The 27,242-nt window shown below is 45.1% G+C and overlaps 1 protein-coding gene across 14 annotated transcripts in view; it reads right to left on the bottom strand.

Annotated features, from left to right (window-relative positions):
- The window catches only part of LOC143829878 (tetraspanin-4), a 724,382-nt gene that overhangs the window by 22,610 nt on the left and 674,530 nt on the right, over positions 1-27,242 (bottom strand). The window lies entirely within an intron of this gene.

Genomic DNA, 27,242 nt, shown 5'->3' with positions numbered 1-27,242 from the left:
TGGGGATTCATGGCAATAATAGCACCAGAAACGCGACGTGTAAGCCACTTGTGGCAAGCTGTTGGGTGACATTGTGATCCCATCAAACAATTCACCAGTTTAAAAATGTATATGGAATGACCATCTCTGCATTAAAAATAACCTTAAACCCTTGGACTCTTAATTGTATGACTTTTAACATTACATCTGCACATGGATAGAATAGTAGTTCTGGGGGGGAAATCCTTGTTTGAATACGCCCACTGTGACACATGAGTGCATTATTTCAAAAGAGGCATTCCCCCATGTCCAAAGGAAGAATGCCTTTTCTGAGGTGGTTGGCAACCAGGGAGTTGTAAATATTCACATTCAAAATGATGACCTTAAAAAATCTGCCCAGTTCTTTAGGGCACACTGAGTCAATGTTGCAGCTATAATCTAGTATGAATGTTATAATAAATGATCGTTGATTCTTCCGCCCCCAAGTTCATGCATTATAATTGCTGCCTGATTCTAAAAGGGAGGTTTATGCATGTTGCATCTGGCTTGTGTAGTGATCTTTTGGAAGAATAACTCCCAGCTTTTACATCTGAGAGTTCTCTTTGGTGAAGGATGTGTTTGTTATAGGAATCACTTAAATAGTATCTTGGGTGGTGGGCTGCCTCCTTCCTTTTTATTTTCACAAAACTCCATAGGCTAGGGCATAAACAGGAAATAGCCCTGTGTGGAACAGCTCTGTGTTATGGAAGAACTGTCAGCACTGCAGATGGGAAGTGCTGCATCTGAGTTGTCTGCTTCCAAAAACCATTCCACTTGACAAAAACAAAATTCTCAATAGACATAAGCAGCTTCCGATTTATAGTCATTTCCGTTTGAAAAGTTTAATTTATGGCTGAACCAAACAAGGGTTCAGAGTGGGTAGAATGCCTTTCACATGTGTTTTGCCCCCTCCAAAGGTACCCTTGGTGGTAGCAGTTGTTTTTGTGCCAATGATGCGAAGTGTATGCTGCACATAACAACCAATCAGAATGTGGGCAATACTTCTTGCCCACACTCTGAATTGGCTTTACAAATCTCATCCTGCAGCCACACCTGATGGGCTAAGTAGCTGCCTCATATCAGTACATTCACTGAATGATTTCTGATTTGATGGAATCGTGACCTGAGGGAGAAGAAAATGCTGTTCATAGAGCAACAAGGTGGAAGGCAGAGGGACATACAGGCAGTGAATAGGCATAAACAGGATAAAAAGATACTGTAGGGGGCTTTCTCGGGATTTAAAAAAAATTATTGCTGGGATGGGTGAAAAATAAACAATATGTCATCTGTGTTCTACCACTGATTTGTTATAAGTTCAAAGAGATGTGAAGGAGTCCTCTTCACTGCCCAGTTTGAAATCAAGGGGAAATACTGATGAAAGCACGGGAGGAGTTTTTATCCTGGAATTGTATACTGCCATATTTATGTTAGAGATCTTGGAGGATGTTAATATTGGGGTTAATATTAATATTAAAATGTTAATATTGTGTTTTTATGGGAGACTAGGAACTGTACTCAAAATACAGCGGGCGCTAGCAGGGCTTGCAGTTTGGGCAGGGCGGCTCTGCGGCTTTGCTGGGCCAGGCCCCGCACCCAGGGCTGGGCGTGGGGTGGCCTGTGAGCCGCCGCCGCCTCGTCCTGTGCCCCCCCATCCTGCGGCCTACATGTGTTTTGGGGGGCGAGGCGTCAAATGGTGGCGGGTGGACTGGAGGTCAGGACATAGTCGATGGGCTGTGTCTTCAGCGGCTGGCGGGTTGCTGCTGGCTTCCGCTGCTGCCTGCATGGGCCGGTGGGCAATGTGTTGTGTTCGCGGGCGGCTCGGGCTGCGTCATGGCTGGTGCTTGCGTGGCAGCTGGCGGCGGCTATGGCGCCACTGTCGCCGCTCCTGCAGGGTGCGCTGCCGGCTGTTCCTGGCTGCGTGGGCTGGCTGGCGAGCTGTCCTCTTAGCGGGCGGGGTAGGTGCTGCCGCTGGTGTGCCTGGCGGCGCCAGCTGGTGCTGCGGCCCACTCCTGCCTGTGCGGGCCAGCAGTGAGGCATCCAGTTGGCAGCTGCAGCTGGTGCCGGTGCTACGGCCGCCGCCGCTGGCCCCTACGGGCACGCAGCCAGGTGGTGAACTGCCCTGTCCACGGCGAGTCAGATAATGGCAGCAGCCGGCCGCATGCGGCTGAACTCAGAGGGGGGTGGCTGGAGCTGCTCCTGGCTGCATGGGCTGGTGGGTGTCCTTTTAGCGGGTGGGACAGGTGCTGCTGCCACCGCTGGTGTGTCTGGCGGCACCAGCTGGTGCCGTGACCTGCTCCCACCTGTGTGGGTTGGTGGCGAGGCATCCAGTTGGCGGCCACAGCCGGTGCCGGTGCTACAGCTGCCGCCTCTGGTGCCTTCTGGGTGCACGGCCAGGCGGCGACCTGCCCTGTCCATGGCGAGTCAGGTAATGGTGGCGGCTGGCTGCATGCGGCCGAACTCGGAGGGAGGGTGGATTGGTAGGCGTTTCGCTGCGCGTGGATCACAATTGGTCCCTTGCCGCCGGACTAACAATCGGAGGGCCCAATCGGCAGGCGCCCTCCGATTGTCAGTCCGGGGGAAGGGGCCTATCAGCACCCTTCCTCATCCCGGACAGGGCCCACCCTCTGGGCCCTTACTGTTTTATTATCTGCTCCACAGGAATGGTTAAAGATTTGTTTTCATGTTTTTATATTAATTCTGTGAACTGCTGCAAGCCAGCTTGCTGGGAGCAGCGGTTTGTAAATCTAACTGATAAATAAATAAACGTGACCACATTTGAACTGTTCTATCTTGTTTTATTACTTTCTTATTGAGGTGGTCATTAAAATATGCAGTGTCATATAATATTTTCATACATGAGTTGCACTGTGGCTCCTTTCAGCTGGGTGTTCAAATTCCATATGCTTGTACTTATTATGAGAGCTTCTCTCCAACATCAGCAATGATTAGCAGACAGTATGAAGGAAAGGCACTCATCATGCAGATAATCATCCTGGTTATTGTCGACACACAAATGATAAACCAAGTTGAAGCAGCTATGTTAAGGCTCATGCATGAAAACAGCAGTGAATACCTCATGCAGGAAAATGCTCATGGCCAAAAGTGAGTAGAGGAACCTCTTCACATCCCTCCTTAGAACTGAGGTGGGATACAAATGAGGCATATGGGATAGACAAAAGTCTATTGTAGTACCTTTCAACCTTTCTGTTCAAAAGCTTGAACTTGTTTCTCGAAGTTACCCAATTACATTGTTACTTGAATATACACTGACAGATCATTCTGGCATCAAAGAGAATGGGGGCACAGCTGCAAAACAACTTGCTTTCTACCTTACATAGGATGTATAGTACCACAGAGTTGGGATGAAAGTTACATATCCCAGAGTATCTGCAGATTGAAATGCACAGTACTTCCTTTATTTTTTACTGCTATGGTATTAGGAAAGTCCATATATTTCTCCAGGCAAAGTTATACATAACAAAATAGGTATGAAGAAATGGTTCACAGGGTGTTCCAAAGCTCTATAATTGTTCTATTAACAATTACAATGTGTGGTAACCTTGATTTAAGAAGCAGCAGATTGTTTTGCTCAAAAACTGTACAATGTAGCTGGTAGTAGGACAAGAGAATTCTGCAGCTGCAGAGTTATCAAATCTTTCATTTATTGACATAAAACATTTGTCTGGCTCTTGAACTGAATTAAATGCAGAAACAGGGTTTCACATTCTCAGATTATAGTCTACATTACTTCTTATTTTGCTGGAGTTTCTGTTTTACAGGGAAAAGAATGAGACACCTCACTGAGCAGGCAGGTGGACACATATTTGTGTCTTTTAAAGAGTTAATTGACTGGTAGTTAGCTAGCTTGGCCCTGAAAAAAAACTGCAGAAGCTGAAATGAAAAGAGGACAAGAAGCACAAAACAAAAAGGCAGCTTAGAAACCAAAGGGAGCTGACAGATAAACAAGGTGTGTCAGCTAGAAAATTAACTTGGAAATGGGTCTTAGCACAAGGAGGCCTTTATATAATCCCACATTTTATCTGGATTAATGTGGACCAGGAGGATCCAGTCTGGTGAAAAAAGGCAAAGAAGCTCATTTAAGGAGATGCAAAATGCCAAGGTGGCTTTTCTTCAGTCAGTTCTGCAAGCCATTTGACATAGCCACAAAGCATGATTATCCCTCTGACTAGGCTTCAGATGTTGGCCTACTTAAAAAAATCTTTATGTCCTGCTTCAAATCAACAATTTTTCATAACCCAATGTATAAAATGCTTAAAGGATCCAGAGCAACAGGTGTGCCTTAATACATTTTCTCATTTGACCATAAGCAGATTGTGTAACCAGGCATTTCTGTTCAATACTGTAGCATGCTAGAGAATCACCCATATGCAACTTCTACCTATACACTAGCAGGTGGGAGTCTGGTCCTTCTCCATCTTTTCCCAGGACACCAGCCCTAGGAACCATAAACAGTTAACCTGATCAACAGTGGGTGCTTCATGAGTGCACATAATGCCTGTTGAGGTTCAGCAAGGTTGCCTCTTCAGTTACTCTGGAAATTTATTCCAGGGAAACAGTGATTGTGTGTGTTGCAAGGATTATTTCCTTTCTCAGATTCTGAAGATACATCTTCCATAAGTCAAGATACATTTTATGTAACTCTTATTAAAAGTCAAATGAGAATTTAGTTACAACAAGAGGAAGTTGACTACTGTTGCCTACCAGCATGCTTCTGATGCATTTATTCCTGATAAATTAAAATTTGGTAGATTCAGAACTAAACTCACAGATTTACAAGTATAAACACAGATGTATTTTGGACTAGTAAAACATAAACGTGCATTTCTTAACTCCAAGTCCTAGATTGGGAATGTCACGCTGGCGACTGAAGCAACACAGACAGTGAAGCACCTATGGCTATGGCAGGCTGAGTAGGGAAATTAAAGAAAGAAGTGGAGTAAAACAAGACTAACCTAAGCACAGTAAACTAAGAGGCTTTTAAAAGAGAAACTGCATGGAATAAATTATTTGGGTGGAAGATGTTTAGACAGTCCTAGGGATTTACATTTGAGAAGCTAAGAAAAAATTTAGATGGCATTTGAAGTTGCCACAACAACAACAACAACAACAACCTCTGCCTTAGACTTTCCCATCAGGTAGAATGGAAGGGACGTGAAGATGCATACAAAAGGAGACTCCCTTTTCTGAGGGTACGAAGCAAAGCATAGGTCATCCCCATTCCCACCCCCACCTCTGAGCTATTGCCTGGAAAGTGGAGTGGTTGGAGCTGCTGATGTCTAATTGTTATCTGCCTGTGGCTGGTTCTTGAATTTTCTCAAGGCCATAAGGGAAGGGGGCTATTGAGTGGGTGGTAATATTTTGGTCTTTTCCTTCAGAATCGCAATTAGATTGGTTCAGGGGATCTGATCTCCTTGGACTGCAGGATTCTAAGGAGGTGGTCTGGGAGATAGAAACCAAGTGAGACTGGCTAGCTAATTAAAAAAAAGAAAAGCTTCTGAAGATGACCTGCAGAGAACCCATGCAAAAAGATGTAAACAAATTTGGTAACTTGACTATTTCACTTCTGACTTTTCATTAACCTTTACAAGGTGATGTTTTAGACCTAGGGAAAGAAAATTGGATTTATTACTTTTCCTTAATTTTTTTCTATGTGCTTAGACATCTGCTTGTTCACTATATTCTTTTCTCTTTTGTAATCAGTGACTTTAACGACAAGCAAAGCTATGTCTTTGGTTGCTTCCACATGGCAAAGGTTCTGCACATTGCTCTTGGCACCAGTGCAAATGCAGAAGTAAGAGAGCTTCCAGGTAGGAGTTTTCTGCCAGCCCTTCATCAAGCTGTCAGTTCCCCTGGTCGTAACTTTATGGCGATTATATAAAGAAAAGGCCTCTGGGAGCATTGCAGAGGAAATATTGACCATGAAGAACTAACAGCAGGAAAATTGAGCTGATGTGAGTGACACCTTTGAAAATATGGAACGTCCTGTCAAATCAATGGGATAACACACCTGTTTTATCAAAACAGGTATCAGAAAGAATTACTGAGGACAAGAAAAACTGGAAAGAGGACAATTAAAAGATGTCAGCATGTGGATTTCCCCCAAAAAAGTCCAGTCCAGACCAGTTTGGAAGCCCAGAAAAACCTCTGGGTGGAAGCAGCTTGCCTTTCCTTTAAAAAATAAATAAAACTGATGTCTTCTAGTAGTCATTCTGTCTCATATAAAAGCCAAAGCTTAATAGGCATGTGATTATCAAAGAACAAAGAGAAGGTGAGAAAACACTGAATCTGAACTACCAAATCAAGTTTGCTTTTATGTTCAGAGTGAATTGCTCTAGGTGCCTTGGAAATAGCCTACAACTATTAAATTAGGGACTGTATTTAAAGAGAGGGTTTTTGGTTGGCAGAAGGTCTAAGAAATCGTAGACGTCTGCCTGTACTGGTGATTGGAAGCACTTAAATATGGGTAGTATGGGTAGTAGAACTGGGGGCCATTCCGCACAAGGACCAATTTTGCTGAATATTTTCAGTATCCAGAAACATTTTATTTAATAATGGAATTTCGTCATTCCGCATACCTTTAATTTTAATGGAATATTGAAGTCCCAGTAGCATTGTATTCATTCCCCACATGTTTCTGGTCTTGCTGGAATCGCAATAAAGGAAGTGATATTTTTCCACGCTTCTTCCTGTCCCTAGCCATCAATCCAACAGAACAGCCAAAGAACTGTTGTATTCACCCCTTTCCCTTTAAAAACTGTTTTTTAAAAACCCAAACACACCAGTCACAATGAATATTTTTTCATTCATTGTCTCAGAAAGACCTTTTTGCTGGCGTAGGAGCTGGCGCTTAATCGTTTACATGCCCTTCAAGTAAAAAAAAAAAATCCCCCCCCCTCCGATGGGCACGATTTGTGGCCAAAATTACGGCCAATGTTGAACAGGGGGCTGTATTGTGCTTGGGAACTTTAAAGACACTTGCAGTAGGGAGCTTTGTTTTACTGTTAATCACTTCTGTGGAGGGACTTTAGCCGGAGAAGCCTCGCTCATTCGTTGCTTTTGCTGGTCTAAGGGGGAAAAAATGGCAATAGTGTCTCCGGAAGCTCAGGGGCGAGAGCGAGGGAGGAACATTCTTTCTACCGCTACATTGAGAACGCACATGTCTTTTTCGGATGTGTTGCAGGTTGTTCTCAAGAGTCTAGCATTTTTTTAGGGGGAATTCACTTTTCTGGATTTCCCAAAAAGCGCTACAACAAAGCGATTTTTGTGGGAGTGTTGCAGGAGTGTTGCAGATTGTGTACGACATCATGCGGAACGTTGAATTAATAGTGTTTACCAAAGATAAGACCTGCTACATTTAAGTCGTGCGGAATGGACACATTTTCAAAGTAATACAATTAGTATTTTCTTATACTAAATTAATACTACTCTTCCAGACCTAGGGGTAATATGACTGGCTGGATCTGGAAACAGCAAGTGTGTGTGTGTGTGCACGCGTGCGCACTGAGTTCACGACAATGTTCCTATGAATTCTTACCTGCAGACAGAAATTCTCATTTCAGGCCCCACTGCTCTTACAGTGTCAGATTTCTCTCACCCATGCCCCAATTACTGATATCACAAGCAGCAATTATTTCATAGTGAAGGAATACGCCTAGGCACTGTTTCAATATTAGTAAGTAAATATTTCTGACCTTTCTGGTGATTGCTTCCCTCCTCCCACTAACAAGGGAGAAGAAGCTGTAAAAAGAAATGACAAAATATCCAATTGTTTCCCACTGGGTGAAACGTCTAATTTCATGCCTTGATAATCATTCTCTACAGATAGTGAGGAGCTGAAAATTGAATGTAAATAGAGAGACTCTAATCTATAAGGTCATTTGCAGGAGCCCTGTTTCCTTTTGGGGAAAGATGTGATTGATTGTATCTCTAGATGAGGACAGTGTAATATTGGGGACATTATCCTCTACATGAACTTGTCATGTAGGTGAAAGATTCAGAATCCCATTTTAAGGCTGAGGCTGTGCAAGTCGTAGACATAAAAATGGAAGTGATCCACATCTTCCAAGGAAGAGGTGCTCTTATGCCCTGATCCAAAGCTTTGGAGTCTGGCATAGAGCTTTCAATGAACTTCAGAATTAGGTCCTATCAAGTTTAACAAATGATTATGTCTTATGATTATTAAATAGTTGTTATCTGTAATTTCAATCTGCAGTTTTGGAAGTAGTGTATAAATTCCCAGATTTATCATCTAGTGTATTATCTTAATACTAGCGGCAAAGCCCATTGCATTGAGGAATACAACAGGTGCTAGATTGGGGGGGGGGGTGTAAGAACTCTGCAGATGGCCTCTCCCTCCCCTCAGGACCTGGAAAGACTGCGGGCTTCAGGGAACTCACTGGCAGGGGCAGCTCTCATGCGGCAGGGATCTCACTATTTAACATGCAGCCTCTGAGCCTCAGAGGAAAGTGGAAGGAGGAGGGGGTGGTCAGGGCTTGGAGACAGAAGGCAATTGGCTGGCCACTGGCAGACAGGCAAGCTGGTTGGAGGAGGAGGCACTCAGGGGCAGGACAGCCGCCCTGACTTGGTGTTAAGCGCTGAGTGGCATTTAAGCCACGAGACCAACTCCTCTTCCAAGCCCAGACCAGAAATATTAAGTGGAACAGATCGTTAATTCTTGAATTATGCTCAGAAATTTGCCAAACGATAGCATTTTGGATTGACATGGCATGGTACTGTAGCATTCCAGCGTTTTAAAAATCAGAAGTTAAATGGAATGTGTGCAATAAGCAAATTTCTATGCATACCAAAACTCTATGCTACTAAAATGCCATAGGATCATAAAAAGCTTCCAGGGTGCAATAAAAATTGGTGTGAAGATCCAAATGCATAAACATGCACACATTGAGACTAGCATGAATTCAGGACACAGTTTATTGCTTTCTGTAAAAGAACTGCCACTGCTGAATAGGTAAGCCACTGGTCCAGTTAAGACAAGACGTGTCCTTCAGTAATGGAAATATATTAGGGAAGCTATTAACTAAATCTGGCTGTGCACATGATTCTTCCACAACATACGCATAACTTTCAAAATCCAAACCATAGAGTAGAAAATTGTTCTGGGCAAGCCTGGATGCTTGATCAATACCAAGTAAAATGAAAGCATGATTTACTCTGTGACCTAGTAGAACAACAAGGAGATCATATGTTTAAATATGATTATGTTTGTTACATTGTAGTAGTACCTTTTGGGTCATATTCCTTCTTGGCAAATCATAAAAATGACACCTGTTAATAAACAGCTCTTATTAAATATGTTTTCTGAAAGGCTGAGAAACTCTGTTGTACACTCAGAGATATTACTTTGCTCAGATTTATTTTTACCTGAATCCACACATAATGTCCAATAAACAAATAGATTTCTCTTGGATGAGGTTATTATTAAGTTAATATGATTTACTTTACCTCTTGCCTATGAGCATTTCATGTCATTGTGTAATCATCAATCCATTCTCAATAATATGAGTTTCTACAAAAAGTAGTCTCAGACTACTTCATGAGTGTTCCTCACATATCAGCTGGTGAATGGAAACGCATGTATGAATTTGCTTCCTCAAAAAGTGGAGAAAATCCACACACCCTGCGGATAAACATGCCACTAGAGACAGGGTTCCCATTAGCTATCACAAATGCTACATGAGGCAGAAGCAAATCAACAGAGGAAGTAATCATTTCCATTGTTAAAACTAATGGCCACTATATAATTTTAAATTGAGCAGAACAGAAACACTTAGTATATAATCTCTAGCCGGAGCTGTCAGCCAGCAAAGGAAGAACTGTTGGTTTATGCAGGGATGAAAAAACTGGCTCTATGCCCACAAAGCCATTTGAGAGAGCAATCCCAAGAGAATAACCTTTGTATCAATTGCTTTTTATTTTTAGCTAATTTAAGCACGCATGGGAAATATTTATTAATTACAAAATGCAATTTGAGGCCTAAAAGCTGCATATGCTCATTTTACATCCTGCAGATCTGCAAATACTGTAACTTCAGCTTGTACTAAGAAGGATCACCCCAAAGGGTATAATGTGGTTTTGCTCCTCTGAGCTCAATTAACGCCCTTTTTACTGTACATTCCCCCAATAATCTGATCTTCATCTTATGCCAATTTTGTGTGGTGATTGTAAATGTACTGTTTTAAATGTATTACTGTCTTATGAGGCAGCTCCTTAATTGACTAGCTCAGCCAGCTATTACGTGGCAAGACTTTCATAAAGAAAAAGTAAAGCCACATGGAAACAGGGGGATGACTATTGCAATAATTCAGAGTTCTGTTTAACCATGCAAATGTATTTCAAGGTGTTATTTGCATATGGATAGAGCTTGTAAATGAAATTGGCACACTGCAATTTATTTATTTATTTACTGCTTTTTACAATGAAAGGACCCAAGTCAGCTTACAAAAAGCTCTGAATCACCATAAAAACTACAGACTAAAAGGAATTTAAGCCCTGTCCCAGATATCCCATTTTAGCCCAATCTTATTGGATACTGGAAGCTAAAACGGGTTGGCGCTGCCCAGTATTTGGATGGGAGACCTCCAAGGAATACCTGGGTTGTGATGCAAAGGCAGGGAATGGCAAACCACCTCTGATTGTCTCTTGCCTTGAAAACCCTATAGGGTCACCATAAATCAGCTGTGAGTTGATGGCACTTTTCACCACCACAAAAGGAACTTAAACACCGGAAAAAAGCCCTGGTTGAGATGGGGTGGTATAGAAACTGACAAATAAATACATAATATATCAGCATAAATAAGCACTCTTAGACAAACGTTCTCTGAGAGGATTGAATGGATGCCAGCACTGGATCTTTCTCACGTTTCCTTCTTCCCCAGCAGTCTTTTCTGGTCTCAGGAAGTTTATTTCTGGGATCATGTGGCATATTAAGGTTAGGAGGCTGACACAGGGAGCTTGGAGGGGAAAAGCCCTTTCTCTTTCCTGTGATTAGAAAGGACTGCTGTGGGAAGGACTTGGCCATGACTATTCAGCATGTTTTCCTTCACCTATGCACTGACCCAACAGAAAGATGGCAGCTTCTGGAAGTTAATTTAATGGAAGACAGAACTGGGTGTCATTTTTGTGCTGATAACAGAGCCCCAGAGTCATGGACCATATTCCTCAAGCCTGTGGAACTCAGTGACATTTTCATTCCTCCCCCCCCCCCCCCACACACACACACTTTTGGGCTTCATTTGAAGGATCATCAAGATATAGTCCTGGAACTAGGTTTAATGATAGGACCAGCCTTTGTTGGAACAAGTGAAATTAATAATGAAGATGTGCACCTCTGGCATAGGCCGAATTCCTTTCTTTCCACAAAGCATTCTACATTACAACTTTATGTTGGTTTCATCAGTTAAAGCAGTCTTCAAATTGAAGTTTTGTGAGTGTGTTGAAAATTTCCCTCTAAGAATCCCTATCAGGAAAGGGAATTTTTGCTAGCTACTGTGATGTGATCTATGCAGGGCAGATGGTTCAGAAAAAAGCCTTGCAACCCTCTTGGAATTGCCCTGGGAGAATATAGCTAAAGAGAGAGGAGAAGCCATGGTTCAATGGTAGAGCATCTGCCTGGCATGCGGAAGATCCCAGGTTCAAGTTCCGGCACCTCCAGTTAAATGAACAAGGCAATAGGTGATGTGAAAAACCTCTGCCTGAGACCCTGGAGTGGGTTGCTAGTTTGAGTAGGCAATACTGACCATGATGAACCAATGGTCTGATTCAGTATAAGGGAGTATCATGTGTGTTCATGAAAGTGAGGAATATGTGGAGGGATTGAAAAAATGATGGAGAAAACAAGCAAAAGCCACATTTACCCTCTTAAAGGATCTGTACCCTGAGTCAAATTATGACTGTACCATGAGTCAAATTATGATCTGAGCTGAATGTCGAGGAAAAAGACAACAAGAAACAACATTGGGTACAGCAGGGAGCCTCTGTTTTAGTCCATGAACTCACAGCTTCCAGTTAAGCACAGCTGAATTTCATTCACATTTTGGCTTCTTTCCCCAGTGCACATCAAAGGAAGAAGCAGAGAGCATCACTAAAACCTGAGACAAGACAAGACATCCTCCAAGGCACAGAGTTCCCAATTTATCTGGTAGTTCTGTCAGTGTAAAGAAGCAGCTCGGGAGATTATCTATCAAAGGTGCCATTTGTCACAGGCTTAAGGTTCAGAGCTCTCCTACAAAGGGGGTCCTGCAGAGAGTCAAGTCAGAGTTCAGGTATTTTGAGATGCTGTAGTGTTTACAGATGGCATCTAAAAGCAAATGAATCAGAAGGAAGAGAAATGAAGCAGAAGGGAGTTTCAGACTGCATCCAATAATGATTTGCAGCTTCATTCACAGGACACAGATAACAGATTACCATCTTGACAGTCACCCACCCTTCCACCTGCCCCATGGAGTTAAAAAAAATTTAAAAAGACAACACACACTGATTCTTGCAGTATTGCCCCCTTCTCAATGTAGTCCAAGGCTACAGAGTTTCACAGGGTTAATCCCTTCCTGGTCCTAGAAAGGTGTTTTGCTCACTGCATGGGGGCCTGTGCTGGGGGAAGGTAGTGTGCTGGGAGAGGCAGGACAGTTCTCTGCTCATTCTGCACTGCCTGATTGCTGATTAGATAGCACAGGCAAACCTGAGCCCATCATATCTTAAAAGCTAAGCAGGGCCAACCCTGGCTAGTATTTGGATGGGAGGCCTTCATGGACCCTCTGACTACACTACACATGCCATCTTTAACACTTTGCTCTTAATAATAGAGCAAAGGCCTCCTGGCTGGGGATTGTCTGGCCTGCATGTCCAGTCTGTGGGCCAATCAGCTTTGCTGTACGTGTCCTGATTGGCCCAGCTCCACTTGCACCCACCCCCCACAACCCGTCGACGAGCAGTCTGGCTCACTCAGCACCAGTCTGCCCCGACCGCCAGGAGAGGAGACTAGTGGGGCTGCTGGGGGGGGGGGGGAGAAAGGGACTCTGTGTCTCCTCCCACCTCCCTGAAAAGGCTCTCGGGGCCTCCCTGGCCCTAGGTTGGTCATTCCACCCCGCTGCCATGGACTGCTACAGCCAATGGCACCGTCCCCCTAAAGGCTCACTGAGCCCTCCCTGGTCCTCGACGTCTCTTTATGGAGCACTGGTGGGAATCCTCCCAGCCACTCCCCCCTCCCCCCACAAAAGGGACAATATCTCTCTTATCTGGGTAGGATTGAAATGCTTTGGAGAGGGCATTCATGCTCACCTCTGTCTTTATTTTACGGATGTAAAATGTTTATTCCTTACCTCTTCCGCTACAGGGGTCATTTATAAATATACATGCGTAGGTGACATAGTGAAACAACCTCTTTAAACGCCACAGCTTATGGTAACTCCTTGCCAAAAATTATCACCAATAGCAACTCCACAAACACAGCTGCAGCATGAGAGCAAGACAGAGAAACCTGGAAGGGGAAGAAGGTGGGAGGCTAGGACTAGGTGGGGGGAAAGAGCAGCAACCTGGTAGAGAGGCGGAATGGTGACTGTGACTAGTAGGAGGGGGAAGATAAAGTGGTGACAGAGGGAGGCAAGAATGGAGAAACCAGGGACTGGAAAAGGGGTGGAATTTCCCACCCCTGTGAATCTCATGGGTCCCCCTCTTGTCAGGTCCAATAGCAGAATCTTCCATGGGTGGAGTTAGGATAGATCTGACAGGAGGATCTTCAGGTGTGTAGAGTCAAGGGAAGCTTCAATATAGCCCTTTTTATGTTGCTCCAGGTAGAAGAATGTGTATGATTTAAAAATTCGTTTACGTTACAGCAACTAGCACATGTAGCCAAAGATGTTAATACCAGTACTCAGCAATTATACAATAAACAGATTACAAGTGGTGATGATTTCACATACATTACTTTGGCAACATTCACACCAGGCTTGTAAAGTAAGCCAATGCTTGTGACAAATGAAATGAGATTTTGGAGATCTACAAACAGCTCTTCCAGGTGGTTTCCAGCAGCTATAGACAGACACTGTAAACGTTTCCAAAGCTTGCTTTCTAGCTGCTATTAGCTACACTGAAGGAAGCATACAATATGTGTATTTTCTACAGGTGATCAATAAACTCCAGGAAGGCATTTAAGCTTGGCAAAATAGCAATGAAGGGAATTAACTCACTTTGGTTTCAATTCAAAACTATTTACCAATTTTAAGAAATGCTTGAGATCCATTCACAGACCTCTTAGTTTCTCATCTAATGTATTCCTTACTGGCACCTTTAATGCAGTTTAGAGCTAAGAAAAGAGTTGTTCACTCGAAGGTCTCAACCAATGTGACATTTTCCACATTTTTGCACCTAGAGTTCCTGGGGGAAATGGCTGAAAAGGCTGTCGTGGACCAAATATCAGCATTCCTGGAAGAAGCTTCAGTCCTAGACCCATCCCAGTCAGGTTTCCAGCCTGACCATCGGGTAGAAACAGCGCTAGTCTCCCTGACAGACAACCTCCATCACCAGTTGTACCAAGGCGGGTCAGCGCTGCTTGTACTATTAGACCTTTCAGCAGCATTCTAGCTTCTAGCTCACATCCTCGCCAATACCAAAATACAGGAAACAGCCCTTCAATGGCTGATCTCCTTTTTTCAGGGTCACGGACAGAGGGTAGCAATAGGAGAGAGATAATTAATCCACTAGCAACTTACATGCAGATTCCCACAGGGAGTGATCCTTGCTCCAATCCTGTTTAACATCTTCATGCACCCTCTTGCCCAACCTGTATGGAAGTTCGGGCTGGGATGACACCCAGCTTTTCCTCCTGATGGATTACCACCCTGATTATCCCCAGAAGCATTAGCTAGTAGCTGGCTGCCTGGCAGCAGTAAAGAGATGGCTCAAGCAAAATCAACTGATGCTCAATCTTAAAGGATGGAGGTCCTATAGCTGGGTAGGAAGGGTCCAAGTGAGGAAGCACATTTACCCAACCTGGATGGTGTGCAGCTATTAGCAACTTGCTCCACCAGGAAACTGAGCACGATACTGGATGCTTCCCTCTCATTGGAGGCCCAGATCACAAGAGCAGTGCCGCTAGCATTCTACCACCTTCACCAAGCCAACCTACTAGCACCCTACTTAGCCCTGGAACATCTAGCCACAATGATCCATGCAACGGTAACCTCTAGGCTAGACTTCTACAATTCACTTTATGTAGGCCTACTCTTAACTTTGATCCAGAAACTACTGTTGGTCCAGAATGCAGCAGCCAGGTTCCTCACAGCAACACCATGGAGATCCCACATCTGGCCCATTCTCCAATTATTGCAATGGTTACCAGTCAAATTCTGAATCTGGCTTAAGGTTTTGGTAATTATGTTCAAGGACATACGTGGTCTGGGCCCAGTGTACCTGAGGGACTGCCTCCCTGCCTACCTCCCTCAAAGAGCTCTGCACTCTGCCACCGTCAACTGGCTAGCGATCTCTAGTCCCAAGGTAGTCTGCTTGACCTCAGCCAGGACCAGAGCCTTCTCTGTCCTGGCCCTCGCCTGGTGGAAGGAGCTCCCAGAGGAGATCGGGGCCCTAATGGAACTAAAACAGTTCTGCAGGGCCTGCAAAAGGGAGCTCCTCCATCAGGCATTTGGTTGATATTGACCAAAGCTAAACAACATCCACTGAGCCCCTGAACCTCCCTCCCTTGTACCCATACAACTGAACTGACCAACCATGGGTCTGTTAGATTGTTTAATTTGTTGAATATTATCTTCTCTGCTTACTGCTATTATTGTTATTGATATATTACTATTATTATTGCTATAGTTACTGAGAGAGCCTCTTGTGGCGCAGAGTGGTAAGGCAGCCGTCTGAAAGCTTTGCCCATAAGGCTGGGAGTTCAATCCCAGCAGCCGGCTCAAGGTTGACTCAGCCTTCCATCCTTCTGAGGTCGGTAAAATGAGTACCCAGCTTGCTGGGGGGTAAACGGTAATGACTGGGGAAGGCACTGGCAAACCACCCCGTATTGAGTCTGCCATGAAAACGCTGGAGGGCGTCACCCCAAGGGTCAGACATGACTCGGTGCTTGCACAGGGGATACCTTTACCTTTTATAGTTACTGAGTTTAATGTACTGTTCTTGTTTACAAACTATGTGTACTACATTGAGCCTTAGGGTAGGGTGGTTATTTTCTTATGACAATGCTTGGTATTTTAGACCCCCCCGCGTGCCCGCTCTCACTCCCGGGGGCCACTCTAGTGCCCATTGCATTTTGGCCTGCAATGGGCTTTTTGGCTAGTAGTAATATAAAATATGATCTTTAGCAAAGGATTGTTTATTTGCAATATAGAGAAATAAATACACGAGGAAGATATCTAGGATCTATAATGCCCCCTGTGTAAATAACCACACAAAAAATGTACTCCGGGTCCAAGTGACTCCATATTCTGGAAACAATGAAAGATATAATTTGTTTACTGGAATAAAAAGATTAACTACAAAAATAATGTCAAATGGAAACAATAACATGGATTATTATTATTATTATTATTATTATTATTATTATTATTATCATTATTATTATTATTATTATTATTATTAACAATAACACCCAGCAGGTACATATGGTGGGATAAGTTATATTGTCAAAATGATTATACATTATATTCACATTACTGTTTATTGATATAATGTTCCTGAGGTTCCATTTTTTACTCCACTTTTGGGTAGCTTTCTGATACTGGCCTTCCTTTTGATACCACTCTCCTGTAGATATTATCTCCTAAACTCTCTGGAAGTGTGCTTCCTGGGAGACAATTCCCACTCCTGTTCTTCATGGTTACAATTTTATTTCCAAAACAGTCCTATAACTTCCTTTTGATCCAGTTTTTCTAGGTGTATTATATCATTACCACCATTACTTCCTTGACTCCTCTTTAATACCATGCTCCTCTAGGTAATCTTTCTTTTAATACCACTCTCTTTTAGATGTTATCCTTCCAACCTTCTTTTGGATAACATTCTCCTGGAGATGACTATTTTTTGAACATGAATGAAGGCTGAATACATTTAATTATTGTGCTGCTAACTGATCATGTCTGTGGTGAGGTTCAGAACCTAGAGTTGAGCCTTTGCACTGGTACAACAGGAACTGCCAAGAGGTTTAATCAGAAAATCAATATGGCAAGAGTGACCCACTTCTCCCCTGCTCCAATAGCAGCAATGCTATAGCTGATTTGTATCTATGATGTATGTGCAGTCACAGAACACCAACAAAATCATGTCAACCCAGAGTCTTCTGAAACAGTACCTAGTGAACCCATCACAAGACACAGGGGGTTAGGATCCCCTTCTCCCCCCACTTTAATCTTATATTCTAATAGCCACCGGTGGGCCCCATCTGTGGAGAGCTAAATCTGCAGATCGGGCCACATGGAAGCAAAAGATATTTTTATGTACTTCCCAAGTGTGCAGAAAAATTTTCAAGAAATCTCCCCAATTATGAATAAATTCAAATCCTCACAAAATGTAATTGCATTATCTGCATATGTGCACTTCAGGAAATGGCTCTAGCCAGCTCCACTGGCCGCTGCTCTGGGCCAAGCAGTGGCAGGCACCAGTTACAGCTGCGGGCCCAGCCATGGCAGCAACTGCTGGCAGCTGCTGTATATCTGGCATTGAGAGATGCGAGCACCAACAGCCACTTTGGGTCCAGCACAGACTGATGAGGACTCCAGCAGCTGCTGTGGGTCTGGCCAGGTACAGATACTAGCAGCCACTCTGCACGCTAATGCAGCAGCAGATGCCAGTTGCCAGGCTCCATGCTGTATGGTGGGGCCTGGAGCCTTGCTGGCTTAGCAATGGGGAGGGTGGGTATTGCATCTTCCCCAGGAGTCTCGCTGGCCCACCCTTGTTCTTGTCTAAACAGGCCTCCATATCGTTTCTGTGAAAACCTCAAATTAAAAAATACAGGAGAGCAGTAAAGCACCACACTCGATGCCTTTATTAGGGAAGAATAGAGTATTTAATTAATTAATTAATTAATTAATTAATTAATTAGATTTCTATACCGCTGCTCGCCGTAGCATCGCGGCAGTTTACACATACAATTTTAAAACAATAAAACCCCAATAAAATCCCCATTAAAATAACAATTAGGATATTTGTCTGTTACTTCTTCCGAGTAAGTGAGGTCTCCAGCCCTGCAGGCCTGCCCTGCTCACTAGCTGGTGCAGTGGACTTTGGTGGGAAGGAATATAAAACATGTTGTTATTTTCTGTCATTTCAGCAATGATGAAGTAAGGGTTATATATGCTATACAGAAATGTAAACATGAATCCAATTCATTAAAAAAAAATTATATCCACCTAATGCCAGATATTCTGGCTGCAGTGTCCACATGCTGTTATGACTCATGCATTACACCAAAGAAACTGCATTTAATGGACCCTGATAGCAATTCAGGTGGACTAAGCTATTGTCAATTATGATCACAGTTATCCAGAAATGGCCTCTGCCAGAAGTAATGAGTTACCTCATTATTCACCAGAATGAGAAGAGGCTCCAGAAAAAAAGATAGATCTGTCATGGATGATAAAAGAGCAAGGAACAGTTTCTGTTGCACCTCAGATATAGTTTGCTTTAATTGGTTTTTGTTTGTTCTCTCTTTAAAAGGACGGTTTACTCTATAACATCTTGGGCACGCATCTCTTGTCTTTAGTGTTCAAGTTATAGGGAAACAGGAGTATTATTAGAAATACTTCTTTAGCATTATAACATACCAAAATGGATACAGCCTTGTCAAACCATCTTGCATTCTAATAGTGGGAGAAGACATCAGCAGCCATGCTGGGCTTGGCAGCAGAGGTGGACGACCCAGAGCTTGGCCCTGAGGAGGGATATAGGGTTCCTCCTGGTAAGTCTTACTTGCCCATTGAGCCATGTGGAGAATTTGCAACAATGAGGGGCCCTATCTCCCCCTCATAAGTATTGCAGGTCCCCACTTGTAAATCTCCAATAAGCACTTGCTCTCTCTTCCCAAGGATCATGGCAGAGATGCATCAGATATGTAGGATTCTTCTGCAATCAAAGGATGGTGGTCATTTGCTAATCATAGTGTCTAAGACAAACACTGATTGTTAGAAAATTCCACAAAACACAATAGTTCCTCAGAGGAGCAACTAACATTACAATAAAAGACTGCCCAAGCTAACATAAAGGGAACAGAGAAGTATATAAGTCCCCCCACATGTGCTTCAGCGATCCTCTAGATGGGGATTCACAGAGGCAAGCATCACATTTTTATCCAGAAAGTACACAGGAAAGTTGTTTTCTTGCAAACCAAAATGTTGCCTATTGTACCACATGAAATATTACACCAAAATATGAACATTCCTGCATAAGGAACTTTACATTCCCTTACACAGATTAATAGCAATTGTTGCAGAACCTCCTGTATTTTTACCTAGTGCATGAAGTACAGAAAAAAAGAGGGAGGATGAAGGAAATTCCACCTTTGAAATTGCTTTGGCCCTGTAGTTTTTAACTGTCACAGGCAATTTCTTTGATATATAATTCCTGATTTGCTGGCTTCATTAGGCTTTCACAAGTAATTTTAAACTTAAAGCACCATTGGCAAATCCATCATTTATTGACAGAAACATTAGGACACTAATGGAGTGTGACTCATGATGAAATAAGATAGGGAGGTACAAGGGTGGATGGAAGAAATTGTCCCCCCTTTTTCTTCACTGATTTTTTTTCTTTCAAAAATCATGTACAGGCTTTAGCCTTTTGAGCTAATAAGATTCTATAAACTTTAAAATGAGTATGTTATATGTATGTACATTAGACATAGACACTAAGTCCCCAACATTTTCTTCACTAGAGGTGCTGCATGAAAATTCCACGAGCAAAATGATTTAAGAAAGAGTCATTGAGCCAATAATATATAACAAATCTGCCTCTCTCCCTTGTACAGCCTAAGGATTTAAATGAGGAAGAACTGACTGCTCTCCCAATCTTTTCTCATGTTTGCATGGGGGAGCCTTTGCCCCATTTCCCTCTTCCTGTTTGACCTCAGATTTGTGTCTGCACACAACAGCCAAGGGACAGGAATTGAAAACTTCCTGCTTCCCCCCCCCCACTTGTCAATCATCATCAAGTAGTGAAAACTCCCAATCATCTTCCAGCACTATTCTGTCACATTTGACCGCCCCCCCGAAGTCCAATATCTTTAACCGCTCCTGGCGGAGCGGAAGAAATAAAACAGTAAGGGCCCCGAGGGCAGGCCCTGTCCGGGATGAGGAAGGGTGCCGATAGGCCCCTTCCCCTGGACTGACAAGCAGAGGGCCCAATCAGGAGGCGCAAAGCGCCTCCCGATTGGGCCCGCTGCTTGTCAGTCCAGCCCCAAACTGCCAATCAGCAGCCGCGCACAGCGCGGCTGCTGATTGGCTGTTTTCCCAGACTATAACCAATTGTGAGGTGCGAAGCGCCTCCCAACCCGCCCTACCCCCCACCAGAGCTTACCTTCGCTCCAGCGGCTATTGCTCTGCTGGCCGCCAACAGCGAAGGTATGCTCTTTGGCCCCTGACTTCGAAACAGCAACGGCTCCCAAGACCCCGGGGAGGCTGCTGGCCGGCTCGCTTGGCTGCTCAGCCCCTTCCCCGGAGCCTGGGGAGCTTTTTGCTGGATCGGGGGGGGGAGAAAAAAGCTCCCCAGGCTGCAGGGAAGGCGATCCGCGGCTCGCAGAGCCGCGGAGCGCCTTCCCCGGAGCCTGGGGAGCTTTTTGCTGGATCAGGGGGGGGGGAGAGAAAAAAGCTCCCCAGGCTGCAGGGAAGGCGATCCGCGGCTCGCAGAGCCGCGGAGCGCCTTCCCCGGAGCCTGGGGAGCTTTTTGCTGGATCGGGAGAAAAAAGCTCCCCAGGCTGCAGGGAAGGCGATCCGGGGCCTGGGGAGCTTTTTTCAAGATGGGGGGGGAAAGCTCCCCAGGCCCCTAGCGCCCGCTGAATTTTGGTTTCAGCGCGCTCTACTACTAGTATATATATATATTTAATTACCACATTATAATGAAAAACTGTAATAACACAAACAAGGAGATACAAAAAGGTGGCCTATTTTATTGTGCTATTCCACACACGTGCGCATGCGTGCATGCATGCAGACTGTCCCCAATATCACTAAAACCAAGTATGAAGTTGAATCCTAAAGAAAAAAAAGAAGGAAAGGTGCCTACTAAACATGGGGGCAGGGGGGGCAGGTTGCTTTTTCATTATATTGAAACTGTGTTGTGATGAAATTGAAACTGTGTTGTGAAGGTTGTGAGGGTAGATGACAGAAGTGACACTAGGTGGGGTGGGGGTGAGAGCAATGGCTGAGAATGCCTGACTGTGGATGGGTAAAGTTTTCCCACTTCTGCCCGACTGTGGATGGCCCGGGTTTTCCTGCTTCTGCATGGCCCAGCCCTGACATATTCCCCATTGTATCCTGTGTCAAAAAATGGAACATGGATTTTGTATACCTTTTCCACACAGGGAATTCTGCTTGGGCCAGTACTCATCTGGCTGCGGGGCTAATCCCCGCTTTCTGATGATGTCAACGCCAGCCTGGGGCTGGCCCGACTCAGGCCCTTGGTTGCCCTATGGTAAGCGATTACAGAGTATTCCCATGTTCCCTTCCTGACCACGGGCATCATCGGGGCCTAAGTCAGGGCAGGCCTTTCTGGCAAAGGAGAGATGGGCCATCTAGGCCCAGCTCCTCCCTTGACCTATAACATCCCAGAAGGAACAAAAATGTGCCAGTCAGCTTTGTAGTGCTGTGCAGAGCAAACCCACATTCTTAAAATTAAAACACCCCATGACACTGCCCCCAGCTGCCTTATCCAGAGGCAGAAATCTTGGGCGGATGAGGTGTGCCGGTGAAAATGGTCCCCCATGGGACAGCAGGAAGGAGGGCAAACTGCTCCGCTGCAAACACCTGCAGCAGCCCAGGGTGGCACCACCAGTGCAGGATAGGTCAGAGTGTTCCCTATACATGGGCCAACTGAGGTGGTATGTCAAGACAGCCCTGGGACCTCCCCTGAAGGGGTCAACTTTCTGTGTGCAAAGAAATGAAAGTTGGAGCTTAATCAGTCATGCAGAAACAGTCTCAGTGTGCATATTTTGCACATTTACTGAAAAAGGATAATGAGACCATTTTTAAAAAAAAGATCAAAAACAGGTTACTCTGTGTTCACTGCATTCCACCAAATTAAACCATCATTTATGCAACCCCTGAACATTGCACATATTTCAGATTCCTTAACTAGATTTGTGTGCACACTTTCCCATTTCACAATGTATATCTCAGAATACATGAGCTGGGCTGAGAAGCTGCTTTTATCTGTGCATGGAAATTATGTGTAGCAAATCCACTAAGGGCACAACAATCCTGACTAGAGGCAGGGATACAGCGATAGAGAAGTTAGCATTTTGAAAGGAGGTTGTGCTGATACAGCACATGCAAACACAAGCTAGTTATATTATGAATAATGTGCAGGAGAATAAGAAGCTTCATCCCCCCAACACACAATCCTAGAGCAATGCAGGATCTATCCTGGAAATGATATGATGCCATTGTTTCAATAGTGATTTTAATTTTTTCCCCTTAGCCATTAGAGTAGCAGTGGGCAACAAGAGATCTCATACCCCCAGGAGGTAAAAGACATCCCTAGTCTCATCCATCTATAAGGATCTAGCTAAATAACCCTGTATTCAGAACAACAGTTTATAAAGCTCATAAAAAAGGCTGCCTTTAAAAATTATGATCTGTCTTTAAGGCATACTAGGGGAATAACAAAGATGCTTAACGATTCCCATAAGCAAGCAGATTACTGTTTGCTGATTTATTTTATTTATTTGAAACGTTTTTATGACACTTCTCCACCCAGGTAAGGTCCACAAGGCAGCAGACAAAAACATTTAAACAATTAAGAAACAGTCAAATATATGTATAATTCAATTAAAAACACATAACACTAGAAGGAGGGTCAATAAAATAAGCATTCATAGGGGTATGTCAGAAAGCAAAAAAGTTTTTTTCATGTTGGCAAAAGACACCAACAGATAGCCAGACCTCCCTGGGAAGGGAGTTTTGTTCTCATAACAGAAGAGACCCTTTCTCAGGTTGCTTCCCATCTGCCTAGATGGCAGGGGCAGCCAAAGCAGAACCTCTGAGGGTGACCCAAGTGAATGGGTTTTCTATTGGCATACCCATACAGATTTATTAACTAGTAAATAAGCCCGCTGCCCCCAAAATGCAGCGGGCGCTAGCGGGCCTGGGGAGTTCGGCGGCATGGCTCTCTGGGGCCAGGGGCGGACCGAAGGGTGGGTGTGGGACGATCAGTGAGGCGGGGAGAGTGGTGGCCGGGGGCCCATGAGGTGCAGCCTACCTGGATCTCTGGAGCGGGGCCTGCAGCATGGAGGCTGTGAGTGGAGGCGGGCGGCATGGAGGGCAGGAGGCAGGTGCTGGCGGGAGGCTTGATTGTGCGGCGAGGCCAGCGGCGCTGCGGGCGGCGATGTAAAGAGGCGCTCCGGGGTTGCTTCGGGCTGGGAGGTGGCTGGGGCGGGACTGTAGCCGCGGATCCTGGGAGAGGAGCGCCTGGGCGCTTTTGGCGCTGGTCTTGGAGATCGAGCCGCTGGTCTTCGCCGCTGGTCTTCGCCGCTGGTCTTGGAGATCGAGCCGAGGCATCCTCCATTGGGCGGTGGTGGCTGGGCGGGCTCGACTCAGGCGCCTCCGGGCTCGACTAAAGCGGCGGGTAGGGAGTCCCTGGCAGCCGCGCTCCACGCTTTAGCCGCTTTAGTCGAGCCCGGAGGCGCCTGAGTCGAGAGTCGGCGAGAGGCGCTTCGCTGCAGTTGACTGAGTGGGCGAGAGGCACTTCGACTGGCGGGGGCTCCCCCAGGCGGCGGCCTGACGCGGCAAGAGGCGCTTTGCGCCTCTCGCCGCGTCAGGCCGCCGGGCAGGGAGCCCACGGCAGCCGCGCTCCGCGCGACTGCCGGGGGCTCCCTCAGGGGGTGGCCTGACGCGGCGAGAGGCGCTTTGCGCCTCTCACCGCGTCAGGCCGGGAGCAACTTCCTGGGGCTGGGAATCGGAGGGACCAATCGGCAGGCGCGCCGATTGTCTGTCATGAGGACGGGTCCAATCTGGACCCTTCCTCATCCCGGACTCATCCCGCCCCAGGACCCCTTACTGTTTTATTTTGTCCGTGGCGCCCGCGGCGCCACGGGCGGTGTTAAGATGAGCTGATAGAGGACTAGCATGATCAAGATGGACTGTATGCACTGCACATTCATCTCAGATCCTTCTCTCTTGCTGCTGCCGCTACACAAACTAGACTATTTTGAATGATAAATTTAAGAGGGTATACCCAGTCAGAAAAAAATGCATGATCTTAACATTGTAATCAAATAGCTCAGAGAAATGGCACACAGCCACTACAAAATATAGTGCATGATGTATATGCACTAGTTTCCTTGAGTTGCCACCTTCAATACCAAAAGAGAAAAGGAGATGCACATGTGAAGAAGAAGAATATCCTTTGTGGAAAGGCCATGTTGGAGCCTGGGGAACCCAAAGGCTACTTATTGGAGCCCACCCTCCCTGAAGCACCCTGAAAATAAATAAAGCACACTCAACTGTATGACATAGGCTGACCAGCTACTCACCTCCAGCAAATAAGAGATTATTCTAGTTGAATTATATCATAGCAGCAAGCCCATGCAACATTTCCCATCTTTTCCATATCTGGAAAATTTATCTGAACATTGATCGATGAAGAGGGACCACAGTTGATTAGTAGGGCACATGCTTTGCATGCAGAAGAGTAAAGGTTCAATTTCTAGCATCTGTGATTAAATGAACCTCAAGTAGCTGTGATGGGAAAGATTTCTGCCCAAGACTTTGGAGAGCCATCGCTAATCAGCGTCGACAATACTCAGCTAGATGTACAAACGATCTGTCGCAAAGCAAGAAGTTCATAGGTTCATTTGAAGGGAGCAGCTGACTGAAGTGAAGGAACACAGGTCTATCATTCTAATAAATGTTTTATGCTGGCTGCATTTTAAAGTTCTCCATGTTTTTCGACATGTTAAGCAAATTAAAATGGGGGCATTAACATATACTGCTGCCTTCTCCAGCTTCTTGTTATTTTAAAAATGCAAAATAAATTGAGTTTTCCAGGGGACGCCTATTTTAGATTTTTTTTTTATCTTAGAAAATGAAGACGGCACAAGTGTGTGCTTTCAGAGGCATAACTGCTAAAAAGCCTTTCCCACTCCCACCCCTTCTGTCTCCAAACGAATTATATAAAGGGAGACTTTAAGAAAATTAATTGCAATAGTCTGCCTTCATGAATTTCAATGCACACACAATTCATTTTCCCACTGACAGCAATGCAAGGAGAAGATATTTTGCTGCCACGGTGACAGGATTCATGAGTGTACCTGCTCAGGACTAATGAGGAATAAGTTGAGAATCCTCATTGGGGCTCTCCCAGGAGGGTTTGGCTTTCAATCACATACCATCATTTCTGCTCGTCAAGCCATGCTGCAGTTAGTGTAGAGGATATTTATGTAGCAAATGAAAATTATGGACTGAGCACAGAATTTCTTGCTACCTCTTGAATAAGATTGAAAGAAACGGAAATTTCTTCAACAGAGACTGCAGATGTCAGAATTGGAGCAAAGAGAATATGAGGTCCAAATGCCATGACACCTTCCTGTGGATATGCTGAAGTTTGTGTACTCCCCTCCAGTTTATTTATAGTGCTGGCTTACCAAAGCCTGGAACACACTTACCCACAGAAACACCATTCTCAATCTGCTTCACTGAGGCAGCTTCACATCTGTGCTACCCTCTAAAAAAAGAAAACAACTGCCTCTGCCCAATAGACCCTACTTGGTGGGACAACTCTTTTTAAAAAGGTACTCATATGTAGGTACATAAAAGGTACATGCAGATTGTTAAATCCATAGATTAGGGCCATGTATATAAAAGGCAGTTTTGTAAGTTTAGGGAAAACCCAGGGTTTGCCAAAAATATTAAATTGCCAAGCAATTACCGTATTTGCCGGCGTATAAGATGGCTTTTTTCCTCTGAAAAACATGCCTCCAAGTGGGGGGGCCGTCTTATACGCCGGGTGCTCTTCTGGCGAGCAGCAAGCGGCGGCGAGCGGCGAGCGGCGGTGGGCGGCGGCGAGCAGCTCCCCCCCACTGGGTGAGCTGCGCCGGCGGGCGGCGAGCGGCGGTGGGCGGCGGCGAGCGGCGGCGAGCGGCTCCCCCCCACTGGGTGAGCTGCGCCGGCGGGCGGCGAGCGGCGAGCGGCGGCGAGCGGCTCCCCCCCACTGGGTGAGCAGCGCCGCGGGCGGCGGGCGGCGAGCGGCGGCGGCGAGCGGCAGGCGGCGAGCGGCTCCCCCCCCCACTGGGCTCACTCAATATTTTGAGTTGAAATGTTGGGGGGTCGTCTTATACGCCCAGTCGCCTTGTACGCCGACCAATACGGTAATAATTTTGCTGTTGTTGTTAGGTGCGAAGTTGCAAGAGTCTTCTCCAGCACCAGAGTTCAAAAGCCTAATTCTTTGACGCTCGGCCTTCCTTATGGTCCAACTTTCACAGCCATACATTGCAACTGGGAATACCATACCCTTGACTAGAAGCACTTTTGTTGGCAAGGTGATGTCTGTGCTTTTTAGGATGCTGTCTAGATTTGCCATAGCTTTCGTCCCCAGGAGCAAGCGTCTTTTAATTTCTTTGCTGTAGTCCCCATCTGCAGTGATCTTGGAGCCCAGGAAAATAAAATCTGTCACTATCTCCATTTCTTCCCCATCTATTTGCCAGGAATTGAGAGGGCCGGATGCCATGATCTTCGTTTTCTTGAAGTTGAGTTTCAAGCCAACTTTTGCACTCTCCTTCTTCACCTGCATCAAGAGCCTCTTTAGTTCCCCTTCGCTTTCTGCCATTAGAGTGGTATCATCTGCATATCTGAGGTTGTTGATATTTCTCCCTGCAATCTTGATCCCAATTTTTGACTCCTCTAACCCCGCCTTTCTCATGATGTGCTCCGCATACAAGTTAAATAGGCAAGGCGACAGTATACAGCCTTGCCGAACTCCTTTCTCAATTTTGAACCAATCAATGATTCCATGTTCAGTTCTCACTGTTGCTTCTT

Source organism: Paroedura picta, chromosome 2 (assembly GCF_049243985.1).
Source record: "Paroedura picta isolate Pp20150507F chromosome 2, Ppicta_v3.0, whole genome shotgun sequence".
NCBI lineage: Eukaryota > Metazoa > Chordata > Lepidosauria > Squamata > Gekkonidae > Paroedura > Paroedura picta.
This window is presented reverse-complemented; position numbering and strand designations above follow the sequence as displayed.